Source organism: Chiloscyllium plagiosum, unplaced genomic scaffold, assembly GCF_037043375.1.
Source record: "Chiloscyllium plagiosum isolate Xiang-an unplaced genomic scaffold, Cpla_swu_hap1 HiC_scaffold_19, whole genome shotgun sequence".
NCBI lineage: Eukaryota > Metazoa > Chordata > Chondrichthyes > Orectolobiformes > Hemiscylliidae > Chiloscyllium > Chiloscyllium plagiosum.
In genome coordinates, this window is record NW_028270157.1 from 67,209,869 (window position 1) to 67,225,597 (window position 15,729).

Consider the following 15,729-nt stretch of genomic DNA (forward strand, 5'->3'; position numbering starts at 1 on the left):
AGCCTCCCCACAAGGTACAAGTTCATTGTTTATCTAATACTCCTCACTTGCATTGGTGAGTGTAGCTCCAACAACACTCATGAACCTTTGAGAGCAATCTGTTTGATTGGCATCTCATCTACTACCTTCAACATCCAGTTCCTTCACCACTGATACACAGTTGCAGAATTATGTACCGTAACCCACAAGATGCAATGCAGCAAACACCAAAGCTCTTTTGATAAAACCATCCAAACTTGCGACATCTACCATCGAGAAGGAAAGGCAGCAGATGCATGGGATGCACCACCATTTACAAGTACCCCTCCAAGCCACACACTATCTGGACATGGAACTAAAATGGTGTCTCTTAATTGTCACTGGATCAAAAGTTTTGGAAACATCTCTCTGACACTCTGTGTGTCGCTACATTACATTGATTGTAACGGTTCAAGAAGCTGACTCACTTTTTAAAGGCCAATTAGGGATGGCCTAGTAGGTGATGCTCACATACTTTGGAAAGAAAAACAAAAATCAGAAAGTTACAACAGAACAGAAATGACTAAATCTGGAATTTGCATTTATGCAGTATCTCTGTACATCTAAAACTGCTGCAAAACTTTAGATGTAGTTGCTTAATGAATTTGGGCAGATGGACCAACTGAAAGCTTTAACAAATCCGATTTAATGAGTCTTCTTTGTGAGGTTTATTTAGCTGGATGCATTTCGATAGGCTTTGCAATCATTTTGCATCTTTGACTGTTGACAATTCTGACTCTATCATTGAGTTTCACTGCACTTTTCTGGTCCAACAGCACATAAAACTTTTTTTTAAAATCAAGAATGTAGGAAGAAACACTGACATCTGAAATGTTTCTTCTTGTTATTCGTTACCTTACAAATATAAAGCCTCCCCTTTATAAGACTCCGAAACGAGATTGGGGGGGGGGGGGGGAGGATGCTTGTTATCTGAAATATTATATATTTACGAAATACTATACTGTGTATCCTAGAGATTTATGGCCAGCCACTCAAAAAAAAACCGGAAGGTGCCAACTGTGATCTCGTTCTAGATGGTGCTTTTGTATTGATTTTCCACTGACATTTGCAAAACAGAAAGATGAATATTAATAATGCAGTGTTGCCAAGACTCACAATCTCATTAACGATTTATTGACTTTTAACAAGTGTGATTCACCAAGAGCAGAGATAGACTTTTTTTCTCAGCTCCGGGCCCACTTCTACCCTAAGAATAGCCTGCGTCAAAGCAGCCGCACAGACATCAATAAATCATTAGCTCATTGATTTCTGTTGACGATTTTAATAAATTGGGTTCAAATAGTTCCCCAGAACTTCACTTCTCTTTTGGTGGATGCTGTTCTGCCGCGTCAGTGCTTCCTTCAGATGATCTAGCCGGTGCAGTTGATGTCAATGCACAGTACAGTACTTCACCGAGTTTACAACAAGTCATTGATTAAAGTTTACACCTGGCTTGGGCTGATACATAGGCAGGTGATTGACAGCACGCGGAGCCTTGTGGGAACTGTAGTCCACCCTCGCCGCCACCGCCTATTGGACTCGAGCTGAGGAGTGTCGAGGGGAGGACTACAATTCCCAGACGGCCCCGCGCGCAGGGGTGACGGTGACCCAGCCGACGAAGAGGAGGAGGTGGCGGCAGCAGCAGCAACAACAACAACAACATTATTGAGGTGAGGGTTTAAGCTCGGCCTGGAGCAGGTGGAGGACGGGTTCCTGGGAGAGGGGCTGTTCGGTAATATCGGTGATGGAGCACTGATCGTCGTTCCCCCACTTTGCACGCAACACGCCGGTCTTTTAGCGTCCAGCCGCGGTCATATTGCCATGTTGCTAGGGAGAGGTGTGGCCCAGGTGGATGCAGGGCCCCCAGGTGGATGCAGGGCCCCCAGGTGGATGCAGGGCCCCCAGGTGGATGCAGACCCCTGGATGCAGGCCCCCAGGTGGATGCAGGCCCCCAGGTGAATGCCTTCGTTCCCTTGTGTCCTGATCCAAGAATCACTTGATCTGACCCCTGGCTCCCTGTGTTCCATCTGGGCCACCTCCACTGGTGCACATTCCCCTTTGGCTTGGCACCAGGCAGGAGAAGATGGAGGGGAGAACTTTTTTCTGCCTGAGCCGCTGTGATTTCCAGCGTTTTTGTTTCGTTTTCAGTTCCGATTCCAGCATCTTTGGTAATTTGCTCCGATGGCGGGGAGACCCTGGTCTTAACCTTGCAGCTGAGAGGCATTGAAGCCAACAGTTAAGATGTGTCTGTTGTGGGGGACTCTTAGTGCAGTCGTAGCCCCCCAACGCCTTGATGAGGATGCCTGGGTTCAAGTGCTTCCTGCTCCAGAGGGGTGATAACATCTATGAACAAGTTAATGAGAAAAATAGGTTACTAATAATAAACAACGAGGCATTTGTCTTTGGAATGAAGCTCCAAATCGATTATTGGTGCTAAAGGTCGCATCACCATCTTCAAAGATTGTTCTTCCTGGTCAGCTTTCTGCCCTGCATAGAAACCTAAGTGTTGGATCTCATTAATGGGATCTTAGATTATTTTTTTTTAGATTAGATTCCCTACAGTGTGGAAACAGGCCCTTCGGCCCAACCAGTCCACTCCGACCCTCCGAAGAGGGACCCACATTTCCCTCTGACTAATGCACCTAACACTATGGGCAATTTAGCATTCCCAATTCACCTGACTTGCACATCTTTGGACTGTGGGAGGAAATCGGAACACCAGGAGGAAACCCACGCAGACACTGGGAGAATGCGCAAACTCCACACGGTCGCCTGAGGCTGGAACCGAACTGGGACCCTGGTGTTGTGAGGCAGCAGTACTAACGACTGAGCCACCGTGCCGCATACATTGTCTGCAATTGGTTACTGAATACCAGTGACTACACTGCAAAAGATGTGACCATTTCTTTTTACCTTCTCTGTTCAATATTTGTGATGAGTTGCTCTCCTGGGTCAGAGAATTAGGTAACTGGCAAATTACGTGTGTAGTCAATTCCACTAGGTACACTAGGACACTGTAAGGCTGCAGATGCAGGAAATAAACGTCAATAGATGTGAACCTGGATGAGTCTTGACGAAAGGTTTCGGCTTGAAAAGTTGACTTTCCTGCTCCTTTGGATGTTGTCTGACTTGCTGTGCTCTTCCAGCTTCACATCTATTGACTCTACTAGTTACACACCTGCCAAAGCTGGAACGATTCCTCGAGGCCATAATTGAAGGATTGCAGAGATCTCAAAAATATGTCAGACAGAAGAGGTTACTGAAATAGAGGCAAGGTAATGGAGGGGTTGAAAAATGAAGATGAAGGCTTTCGAACTAGATCAGTGAGCATGTGAGTGATAGAAGAGTAGTGTTTGGTGTGATTTGATGTAGGGACAGCAGAGTGTTAGATGATGTCACGTTTACATAGATTGGAGGCGGGGTGCAGACGAGGTGTGTTTTGATATATTCAAAACTAGAGTGAAGGTTTCAGCAGGAGGAGAGCAGTTTCAAGAGTTGAAGTAACTGTTCTTGGCAGTATTGCAGATACGTAGTTGGAAACTTATTTTACAGTTGAGTACAACATGAGAATCACCTTCTGCCTCAGACAGTTGCAGCAGAGTTGTGGCTAGGAAATGAACCAATGGCAATGCCTTTAGTCTCCACAGAACTTAGACTGAGAAGATTTCTGTTCATCCAGAACTGGATTTCAGGCCAACAATGTGAGATGTGGTGGTATGATAGATCTGGGTGTCGCCATTTTACTTATGGAATGTCGATAATGTCATTGAGGGCAGGTTAGAAATCAGACATAGGAGGCAAGGGATAATCTTTGAGTCTGGAGGTAATAGTTCAGGAATGCAAAGAGAAACTGCACAAGGTGATTCTCTGACTTTAACTGGATGGATAGGAATGGGAGGAGAAAGTGAGGGCTGCAGATGCTGGAGATCAGAGCTGAAAATGTGTTGCTGGAAAATCGCAGCAGGTCAGGCAGCATCCAAGGAACAGGAGAATCGATGTTTCGGGCACAAAAGGGTTGTGAAGAAGGGCTTGTGCCCGAAACGTCGATTCTCCTGTTCCTTGGATGCTGCCTGGATAGGAATGGGACCAAGTGAAGAATGTCCTACTTAGACGTATACGTGAGAGAAACATAATCAGTAGGTGAACCTGGTGACTGGAGTGGATGGTCACATCATAGAACATAGGAAATTGCAGTGCAGTACAAGCTCTTTGGCCTTTGATGGTTTCACAGGTCGACGCAACAATCTGAAGCCCATCTAACCTACACTATTCCATTTTCATTCAATGTCCTATATCTATCATCCTTCAATTTAAAGCTATGTCCCCTTGTGCTAGCCATCACCATCCTAGGAAAAAGGTTCTCACTGTTCATCATATCCAATCCTCTGATTATCACGTATGCCTCAATTAAGTCACTTCTCAACCTTCTCACTAACGAAAACAGTCTCTAGTACCTCAACCTTTCCTCATAAGACCTCCCCTCCATACAAGGCAACATCCTAGTAAATCTCCTCTGCACCCTTTCCAAAGCTTCCACATCCTTTCTATAATATGGTGACCAGAACTGTACACAATACTCCAAGTGCGGCCGCACCAGAGCTTTGTACAGCTGCAACATGACCAATGGCTCCGAAACTTGATCCCTCTACCAATAAAAGCTAACACACCATATGCCTTCTTAACAACCCTATCAACCTGGGTGGCAACTTTCAGGGATCTCTGTACATGGACAGCAAGATCTCTTTGCTCATCTACACTATCAAGAATCTTATCATTAGCCCATCATGGTCACAGTCAGGTCAGATGCCATTTGTGATTGTGATCAGATTTCTGTCTATAGTCTAATAAGAGGAATTAAAATCTGGAGTTGCAGGGAAGGTGGAAATAGATTATTTCTATCCCATTCAAGGACTTGTAATTGGAAATGGAAAAGGAATTTGGGGATAGGGCAGCAATTTTTGAAATTGGAGGTAGGGTTAAGGCTGCATTAGGATTAGGGTTTTGTGATGATGGCAGATTTGAAATACAGGGGTAGTAACTGAGGACAGGAAGCCGAACAACAGTAGCCAGCCCACTTTCAACTCTATTTTAATTTAGCCCCCTCCCTCTCTACCTCACCTTTGATGGTCTGTATTGCCCTTAACAGGCTTTGCATGTAAATTTTTCAATTGAAAACATGGGTGATGTACTGGTAGTGAGTGATTGAAAAAAATGCCGTGGGCGTTTTGGTGGTAGGGAATGTTGTGTGTCAGGGCAGTTCTGGATATTAAAAAAAATCAGCTAACATTGAGGTTCAGAAGGGAAATTGGCTAGTCAGTAGTTTTGTAGGGGAGAGTTCGGAGGGACTGGATGCAGGGTCAGAGGTTTCTTAGAGGAGTTAAGATTGGAGTGGAAATGACAGGAGGACAATCTCAAAAAGGATGAGAATTCAGGGTGAGACCAGGAAAGAGAGGTGTCAGTGCGGGAGCACTTTGTGGCCAGCGACCATAATTCTATTAGTTTTAAAATATTGATGGAAAAGGATAGACCAGATCTAATAGTTAAAATTCTAAGTTGGAGGAAGGCCAATTTGGATAGCATGAGGCAAGAACTTTCAAAAGTCGCTGGGTGCAGATGTTAACAGGTAAAGGGATGGCTGGAAAATGGGAAGCCTTCAAAAATGAAACAATGAGGGTCCAGAGACAGTATGTTCCTGTTTGGGTGAAAAACAAGGCTAGTAGGTGTGAGGAATGCTGGATGACTAGAGAAATGGCGGTTTTACTCAAGAAAAAGAAGAAAACATATGTCAGGTATAGACGGCAGAGATTGAGTGAATCCTTAGAGGAGTATAAAGGCAATAGGAGTATACTTAAGAGGGAAATCAGGAGGGCAAAAAGGGGACCTGAGATAGCTTTGGCAAATAGGGTTAAGGAGAATCCAAAGAGATTTTTAAAATAAATACATTGAGGACAAAAGGGTAACTATGGAAAGAATAGGGCCCCTCAAAGATCAGCAAGGCAGGCTATGTGTGGAATAGAAGGAGATGGGGGAGATACTAAACGAGTATTCTGCATCAGTGTTTAATGTGGAGAAGTCATGGAAGATATAGAATGTGGGGAAATAAATGGTGACATCTTGGTGATTAAAGTTAAGTATTATCTACCTAGAATAAGTAGAAAATAAAGAAATAAATTATTTTGTTAACATTAAAGTCTTCCTTAAACTACAAAATAAGGAATTAGAAGTTCAACAGCCTTTGGGTTCTCCACTTATCTTGCTCTCTGGAGACGTCAGCTGCCTGTTCTCGACACCGCTACCGCAGAACTAGGGGACTTCCCTCACCGCTCACTCTTGGCACATTGGGCCGCGATGCCATCACTGCTGCCAAAGTTGCTGCCCCCTTCCTATCTCCCCTGGCCTCTAGAACATGCCTGGGCAGGACCCACTTATACACCGAGCCGAGAAACCACCACGAGCTGCCAAGAGACCAGGTTGATACCCTGCTAGAAGCTGTCAAGCGGTCGGGCCAAGACACTGCCACAGGTGCCCTGCTGGGTCTGTGCTGAGGCTGGAAAGAAACGCCAAGGGATAAATAAAAACAAAGAGGGAAAAGAAAGAGAGGAAATGATAAATAAATGGACAGAGCAGATGATACAAAAATAGGTGGAAAGGCAGGTTGTGAGAGGGATGCAGACAATTTACAGAGAGATTTTTGATCGGTTAAGTAAGTGGGCAAAATGTTGGCCAAAGGAGTATAATGTGAGAAAATGTGAATTTCATTTTGGAAGGGAGAAAAAAGAATGGGATATTATTTAACTGGAGGATAAACTGCAGAAAGCTGCAACACAAAGGGACTTGGGGATATTTTGGCATAAAGCACAGAAAGCTAACACAGGTGCAGCAAGTGATCAGGAAGGGTAATGGAATGCTGGCCCTTATCTCGAGGGGATTGGAGTGTAAGAGTAGGGAGTTCTTACCACAACTGTACAAGGTGCTGGTGAGACCATATCTGACATACTGTTTACAATTTTCGTCCCCCTTATTTAAGGATAGATATCATTGCATTGGAGTTAGTTCAGGGACAGTTCACTAGGATGATCCCTGGTATGGAGGGATTGTCTTGTGAGCAAAGGCTAAACAGTTTGGGAGTCTGCTTGCTGGAGTTCAGAAGAATGAGAGGTGAACTCATTGAAACAAATAGGATTCTTAAAAGGCTTAACAGGATAAATGTTGAGAGGATGTTTCCACTCGTGGGAGAACCTAGGACCAGAGGGCATAGTCTCCGAATAAAGGGACACAATCTATGACTGAAATGAGGAGGAATTTCTTCTCTAAGTGTTGAGAGTCTCTGGAACTCATTGCTACAATGAGGTGTGGGGCCAGAGTTCTTGTGTATATTTAATACTGTGTTAGATTCTTGATCAACAGGGGAAAAAGGACAAAAATGGATCTCAGGAGTGTCAGGTGAGCTACGATCCTATTGAATGGCAGGGCATGCTTGAGATGCCAAACAGCCTACTCACGTTCCTATTTCTTATGGTCTTGCCCGTATCCATTTGTAAATTTCTTATTTCTTCATTGCAGTTTACTTTCCCACCTGTTTTAGTGTCATCTGAAGATTTGGCCCTGTAACTAAGTCATTAATATAGATTATAAATAGTAGGGACCTAAGGGCTGAACTCTGTGGCATTCCACAGCGAAATAAAGACCCATTTATCCTGACTCAGCTTTCTGTTGGTTGGCCAATCCTCTTTCCAAACTAATATATTACCCCTAACCCCATGTGATCTCACCTTGTGTATCAACATTTTGTGTACAAAGTTAAAAATCACACAACACCAGGTTATAGTCCAACAGATTTAATTAGAAACACTTAGCTTTCGGAGTGTTGCGAAATCTAGTTCTTCTAATTAAACCTGTTGGAGTTTCACTTGGTGTTGTGTGATTTTTAACTTTGTACACTCCAGTCCAACACCTTGTCACCTCCAAATCATGACAACATTTTGTTCAGCACCTTCTAGAAATCCAGATAAATTGCATCTACAGGACCTCCATTAATATTTTGCTTGGTACATCTGTGAAGAAGACTAGCAAGTCAATCAAACGCAATTTACCCTTTATAAAACGATGCTGACTCTGGTGGATTGCATTTTGATTTTGCAAATGTTACGTTCCTACTTCCTTTAATAGTTTATTCCAACAGTTTCCCAATGGCAGATGTTAAATGAACTGATCTATAGTTTACTACTTTCTGCCTCTCTTGAATAAGAGCATTGTATGAGCAGTTTTCCAATCCACTGGAATCTTTCCTGAATTCAGGGAATTTTGGACTATTATAACCAATGCATCCACTATCACGGCTGTCACTTCCTTTTGGACTCTAGGATGTAGAACGTGAGGCTCTGTGAATTTGACAGCTTTGTAATGATTGAAGACGCCACCAACTTCTTGATGGCAATTGAAGAACAATACTAAATTCTGTCCTCATCAAAAAATGTCCATCGAGCTGAGAATGAATGAAGAAGTAAAAGAGGCTTGTGCAGAGCATAAAGACTCACATAGATCAGTTGGAGTGAATGATCAGTGCACATCTGTTAATTCTATGTAAGGTAATCAAATTTCTCCCAAAAGCCTGAGGAAAGAAATAAATCAAAATTGCTGAAAGTCCAGAGAAGTGGGTTTTACATCCCATGTAATGTATGTTTGTTGCATTTTTTTCCCACCACTTTTTACAGAATGAGGCACATCTGCCAGAGGTGTACAAGAGAAACTTTGGATTACTTGATCTATAACAACAACTTATAGTTACTTAGCACCTTTTACATTGATAAAATATCCCAAGTCAGTTCATAGGAGTTTAATCAGAAAAAATACAATCAAAGCAAGGGATATTGAAAGAGGTGACAAAAGCTGTGGTTTAAGAGAGAGGTTTGAAATAACAACTTAAAGAATCTGAGCAGTGGGAAGCTTTAGGGAAAGATCCTTAAGCCCAGACATTTGAAGATACAGTTGCCAATAGTGGATGAATAAAGGATGGTGATGAACAAAAGGCCAGAATTGGACAAGTGGAGAGATTTCAGAGTTGTAGTGCTGGAGGAGGTTATAGAGTAGAGAGAGATCATGGAGGAGCAAAGGTCACTAAGCACAGGCATATTGGGTGAGTGAAACTTTATGGGCAGTTAGGGGAAATGTGGCAGAATGTCAGATGAGCTTGAGTTTATGGAGAGTGAAAGATTGGAGGCTGGCGAGGACAACATTGGAAATTTGTCTATCCAGAAAATAGGATAGAAATAAAAACTACTTCTAAACACTCATAGGCAGAACTCTGTGTGAATGCATAATATCTCCATTAACTATTAGCTTCCCGAATAAGATGACCGCTGTCTGCCATGGTTTCATTCCTGTCACGTTTGTAAGTGAACTCAGTTCTGTCATATATTTACCTCAGTGCCCAACAGGTGTGACTACTTGTGGCCTCTTTTCACTTACTGATAAATAATTAATTTCAGTGTGAATGCTTTAGATAGTTATGACATCTTATGATTTTACACACTAAAGTGAAGCCATCTGATTATTCTGAAGAAAGTAGTCAGATACAGGCAAGTGTATTTATTATTCTATCTGGGGAAGTTGGTGGTAGATGTTCAAATTTAGCACAACAAAATGATTTTGCTAAACCACCTATGAGGTCATCATGAGTCTACCAGCAGTTTGGAGTAGATGTCTATTTAGGTTTGTTTCATTGCAGGCTAGTACTATGATGAAATGATCAGAAGTCACATGACACCAATTTACAGTCCAACAAGTTTCTTTGAAATCACAAGCTTTTGGAGCGCTGCTCCATTGTCAGTGCTCTGAAAGTTTGTGATTTCAAATAAACCCGTTGGACTATAATCTGGTGTTGTGTGACTTCTGACCTTGTCCACCCTGGGCCGGCAATGGCATCTCCACATAATAAAATGGTAAAGAGCTAGATTTATTGAATTCAGTTTCGCAATTTACTCTGATAGAACTTGAGCCCACAACCAACAGGTTGCTTGTCTATTGTTGTCTACAATTCTAATCCTGAAAAACATATGGAGAGAAAACTCAGATTCAAAACAAATCCAGAGAACAGGAATTCTCATTTACAGATTTTTTTATTACAGCAGAGGGCACTCCAGCCCCAAACTATTAATGTGACAACACTGCTTTAGTCTCAGAAGATTGTAGGTTTAGGACCCATTCTAATCTGGCACTCTGGGGTTGTAATAAGGCATTACTGTTGGAGGTGACAGTCTTTCAGTGAGATGTTAAGTCTTGTCAGTTCTGGTGAATGTTACAGATTTTATTGTAGTACTCAAATGAATATCAGGAAGTTCATGGTCAACATTCTTCTCTCAATCAGTTACAAAAACTGGTTATTCATGTCCTCACTGTTTCTGGGACATTGCTGGCATAGAATTGCTGCTGCATTCAGCTACGTAGCAACGATAGTTTCAAAAGTAGTTCATTGTGTATTCTGCTCTAGATAATTCGACTTGATCCATTGCCAGGTTTCTGCAAGTAGACTATTATAAGTAAGTGTCCGTGGGGCTCTGATTGTGCTGCAGATGTGATGTGGAGGATAGAACGTGGTCAGATCTGAAATAGCTCAGTGACTACCAAATAGCTTCCAAATAAAACTGTGCTCAGTATAACATTTCTTTGCAGCAAGAGAAAAGTGATCCTTCACATCAGATTGTTAATTCCCCATTGATCTATTTCTTTTTTTAATCTCATTTATCATTTATCTATCAACCTAAAATGGAAATAACTAATTTTTAAAAATTTCCTCCTTACTATAACTGCCTTCCCCACCCGCTGGTGGAATCTGTTGCAAGGATTCAGTTCCACAAATGGTTGCTGCCTTTTGACACTTCCTTGATTGGTTGTTGTTTACTTTTAAGTCTTGACAGTGATTGGTGACAGATTATATGACAAAAAGGGCATCTACCAATCAGTGACCCTGAACCTCAACTGACATCCACTTCTAAGAAGTCACTGGATCGTGGTTAGCTGATGAAACCCTTGTTGATCTTCCCTTCCCCAATCCAAGGCATGGAAGTTTGCAGTTGTAGAGCATAACTATTAGCTTATCCTGGAAGCTAACTTTAGAGACTTGGAACTCAAATATATCCTGTGATGTTTTTAAAGATAGCTGAAAAAGTCCACAGAAAATGAAGATTCAGGACAACAGGCAGCATCTGTAAAGAAAGGAAATAATGATTGAAAATTCCTCTCCTATGTGCTTTTTAGGTATCTACAGATATTATACATGAGCATCTCAACGAGGCTAGGGAACAGAAAGAGAATGGCTTTGGGGGAGATATGTTCGCAAGGATAGAGGGTGGATATCTAACAGGAAATAGGTAATGGTGAACTGTAACCAGTGAAGTGTCACAGTGTTGAGGCTTTAACTATTTACAATCTATGTTAATGACCTTGGATGAAGCAACAGAATGTATTGAGCCAAATTTGCTGACTGTGCAAAACAAGGTAGAAAAGCAAATTTTGTGAAGAACACTGGCTTTAGAGAGATATGGATGGGTTAATTCAGTGGGCAAAAGGTTGGCAGGTGGAAAATATTTGTTGTCCACTTTGGCAGGAAGAATAGAAAAGCAGAATATTATTTAAATCAAGAATGACTACAGAATGATGCAGTACCGAAAGTTTTGGATATCCTTGAATCAAAAATAGCTTGTAATCAGACATGGCAAGTGGAATTTTGGCTTTTATTGTCTGGGGCCTGGAATACCAAATTAGGAAAGCGTTTCTACAACTGTACAGGATGTGGGGAGATTGCAATTTGAATATTATGTATAATCTGGATCTCATTAGTTAGCAAAGAGTGAATTACCATCAGAAGCAATCCAGAGAAAATTAACTAGTCTAAGTCCTGGGATGAGGGGCTTGTCTTATGAGGAAAGGTAAATATATTTGCATTTATTAGAGTTCAGGTGATTTTATGGAACATATAAGATTCTAAAGGAGTTTGGGAGGGTCGATTGTGTTATGAAGAGGTGGATATCCTTTAAGAGAGTTAAAAACAGCAGAGCTACCGGACACAGCACCAAGTATTCTTAATAAGGCAACAATGTAACACTTGGTCAAACAACTTGATTAGCTCATTGCCTGGAGACAAAATACAATCGAATTCGGCCAATCAGTTAAGATTATACCCCGAAATAAAATCAAACTCCAGTGCAGTTTGAATTAAGTATATTGACAATCTTAAAAGCCAGTGACTCAATCCAATGCTTTGAGGGTATGAGACCAGGGAAAATTGTACAGTTGAGAGGAGAACTGACAAACCCAGCATGTAAACAGACTAACTGAAAAATAGCTCTCTTAAAATGAAAGCTTTTCAATCAGTAATCTGTGATGCAGAAATTCCTAAGAAAAAGATAAGAAGACACAGGAAGATCCGAATAGAAGAACAAAAGCTGCCTGGTTTTGAGTTGAGGAGTGTGGTTTTGGTAAAGTTTTTTTTAATAAATATTTTTATTGAAAGCCTTTTAAAATATTTTACAAAACATCTATATACAAAAAAATACAATTAAAACAGAAAAATAGAGGCAGTACAACAAAGCCATGTGCAGTATTATTAACAAATGACTTACTATTCTACCAGACCAAACACATTCACACAACTTAAACTAAACTACAAACATATTAAATAAATACTAACTTAAACTAAATTCAAATGACTTAAAGAATATTTCACTATTTTATTCTATTTCACTCATCACACCTCCACTGAGGTTCCCATCTCTGGGAGCACCATCTATAGTACCTGCATTCTTTTTTCCCCAGCCTTTTCCTCCCAGGGCCTCAAGGGCATCCATGCTGATTCCCACGGCTCTACTACGGCCCTAATTAACATTGCTGATAAGTCTGTGTCCGTATACTTTAAAATGTTTTGTAAAACTGCTCAGTTTTGTGGTGCACCAATTTTTTAAAGTAGTCTTGGGGGAAATGCTCAATCACCAGCCTATGCCACTCCATAAGAACTGGTGGTTTTTCTGACGTTCAATTCAGTAGAATGTTCTTCCTCACACAGTGGGTAAGAATGTTACACAATCTCTTCCCGTGTTCCCCCAGAGATAGCAAGTTTGGCAACCCAAAAGAAGGAATACCAGATCCACGTTAATTTCAATTCCCAGGATGTCCTTTAGTTCCCCTACCATAGCACTCCAGTATCTCTGGGTCTTACAACATGACCAGTAGCAATCTGTGAGAGTGCCTATACTAATTTTATATTTTTGTAAATCTTAATTGGTAGTTTTATTGGACTAGTATTATAGAAGGGAATGTAAAAGATAGGTTAGAGAAAGAAATGGCAAATAGTTGTTAGTCAATTATTCTCTGTTATACTTTAAGAACTAAAGTTGTTAATTTTTTACTTTAAGTAGTTCTTGGCCACTCGAATTTTACAGATTACTGCATAGGATAAATCTTTGCTCTGGTGCTGGTTTTAAATTAAGCAGGAAGGTTTACCCCATGTCATAACCGATGCTATGAGGATATTTCCCCCTTTAAGACAGCGACGAAGAGGAATTTCTTCTCTGAGAGTCATTAGGTTTGGAATTGTCTTCCTCAATGAAAAGTGACAAATGGATCATTAAATATCTTCAAAGATGCTACATGTAGTTTTGATTGACTTGAGAGTGACAGGTTATCAAGGGGCAGACAAGAAAGTGGAGTTAATCACAATCGGAGCAGCCATAATTTAATGAATGGTGAAGTGGGCTTGAGGGGCTGAATGGCAACTATTTCTTATGACCTTATGAGCAACTAACTGAGTTGCAAGTATGGGAGATGATGAATTAACAGAAGGTGATGAGAGCATCAGATAGTGTGGCAAGGTGACATATATGTAAGAAGTGTACAAGACTTGGATTGTGTTGGTAAACCAGTTGGCTAATTTGGAGAGAAGGGGTTTTGGAAAACCTGGCAATGCTGAGCCCTGTGGACCAGAAAACGTAGATCCGATGCAAATAGGAGATGCTGCCACTTCTGTGGGTCTGACCTCATTTTGTTATTGCATTATACCAACTGGCCCGATCCACAAAACAAATCTATATTTCCAGGATGAACACCAACAAACAGAAATGAGAGGGACTAATCCATTTATCTTGATCCCATGTTTCTGATACCTGTCAGAACTCCCAACCCACCTCAAAGCATAGGATTTCCTGACACAGGTGAAAGAACATGAAAAACCTAGATCAATTAAGGGAAGGGGACATGGAACATTTTCTGAGAGTTTTGAATTTTCAGATTTCTGTAGAAATTCATCTTTGATCTCCCTTATGATCAAAGTTGATTCAGGAACCATGGTCCCGTTAATGTTAGCAGGGACCTATATTTTGTTTGAGGGGTTCTTCACTCCAGCTAGCAACAGATGTATCTCATTTGAAGGAATTCAGTTAATCAGTTGAGTAGGCTTGCATTTCAGAGCTGAATTGGTTTCTGTTTTTATCTGGTGGGAAGGCACTAAAGTCTAATGCATACTGTGAAATTATATAGTTATGTCAGAAACCAAGACAGGTATTTAATACCAGCAAGCCATGTGAAGTGAATGGTCAGTTAGTTTATTTACAAATTGAGCTAAGGTTGCCTGGAAGAACTTTACTTCCATGTATTGTTCTGGGGTCATTAACATCCATCTGCAAGGGCAGACTGTTTTAATGTCAGTTATATTCTTAGACAGACTTTAATTGTTGGTTCAAGTTCAAAGATCATGGATTCCTGTGTCCTTGTTTTTGTAGCTTGGTAAATGTACCCATTCTGAGCTGAGATTGATTAGTGATTGAATATGGTTGATTCTCAACTGCCCTCTGGGCAATTAGGGCAGTAAATACTAGCCTGGCCAGTGATGTCCACATCTGGTGATTGAATAGAAGAAAATACTTTTGGAGTAGTGTTGAGGAAAATAACATGGGGAATTAGCTGTTGAGGTTTATTTTGATTTTAGTTTCTCCTGGTAATAGCTAAGGGTGTCGATACTGCTAACATGCAACTTCTTTGTTTATATCCACTTTTGAAGACAAAAATACATTTTAATACTATAGGTGAAGACGAAAGATAGTGATTTGGCATTATTGAAGGCAGTGATTTGAGTTCCTCTCCAGGTATTCAAAATTGAACTTTAGAATATTGTTGTATAGAGCCATGACAATGAACTTAGGGGCATCAAAAAAAGCTTAAATTTCTGTGAAGGTTTTGTTCAACACGTTTCTTTTGAGAAGAAAGTTCGTATTGAACAAAACAGAAAATGTTGCTGGACAAATGGTCAAGAGTTGTCCAGTTGTTTGATGGAAGGTACCTATACCATGAAAATGGACATTGGGTAACCTGGTGTAAGAATCTTCCTCATGGATCATCAACTCAATGTGCAATAGGCCCTTGGGCACTCATTCCCATGAGCAACACTGTCTGGAGCTCTAAGTTCTTGGTAAGGCGACCCTTGTCATCATGGTTGAGAAGGGAGGTGCCAGACAAATACTGAGAAGTCTTCAGTGATAGAACAGATGAAGAAGTCAGTATCTCACTGTCTGCAAAGTTGGAAGAAGGTTACAGTGTCCAGCTGCTCCTGGTCATTGTTGTTAGATGTGTTACTTAAATCTGACCACTAATCCATCAAGGTCATGTGAACAATGGTGCTTCAGTTCAACGAGGTTGCATGTGGGTTTCTACAAGGAGCTGAAA

At 41.1% G+C, this 15,729-nt stretch overlaps 1 protein-coding gene across 1 annotated transcript in view; it reads left to right on the forward strand.

The window, feature by feature from the left end:
• Positions 1–1,592: 1,592 nt before the first annotated feature.
• tbxas1 (thromboxane A synthase 1 (platelet)) overlaps positions 1,593–15,729 on the forward strand; it is a 238,952-nt gene continuing 224,815 nt past the window's right edge. The window contains exon 1 of the mRNA XM_087997508.1: positions 1,593–1,688. The gene's annotated coding sequence lies outside the window, so the exon portion shown is untranslated. The remainder of the gene's footprint in view (positions 1,689–15,729) is intronic.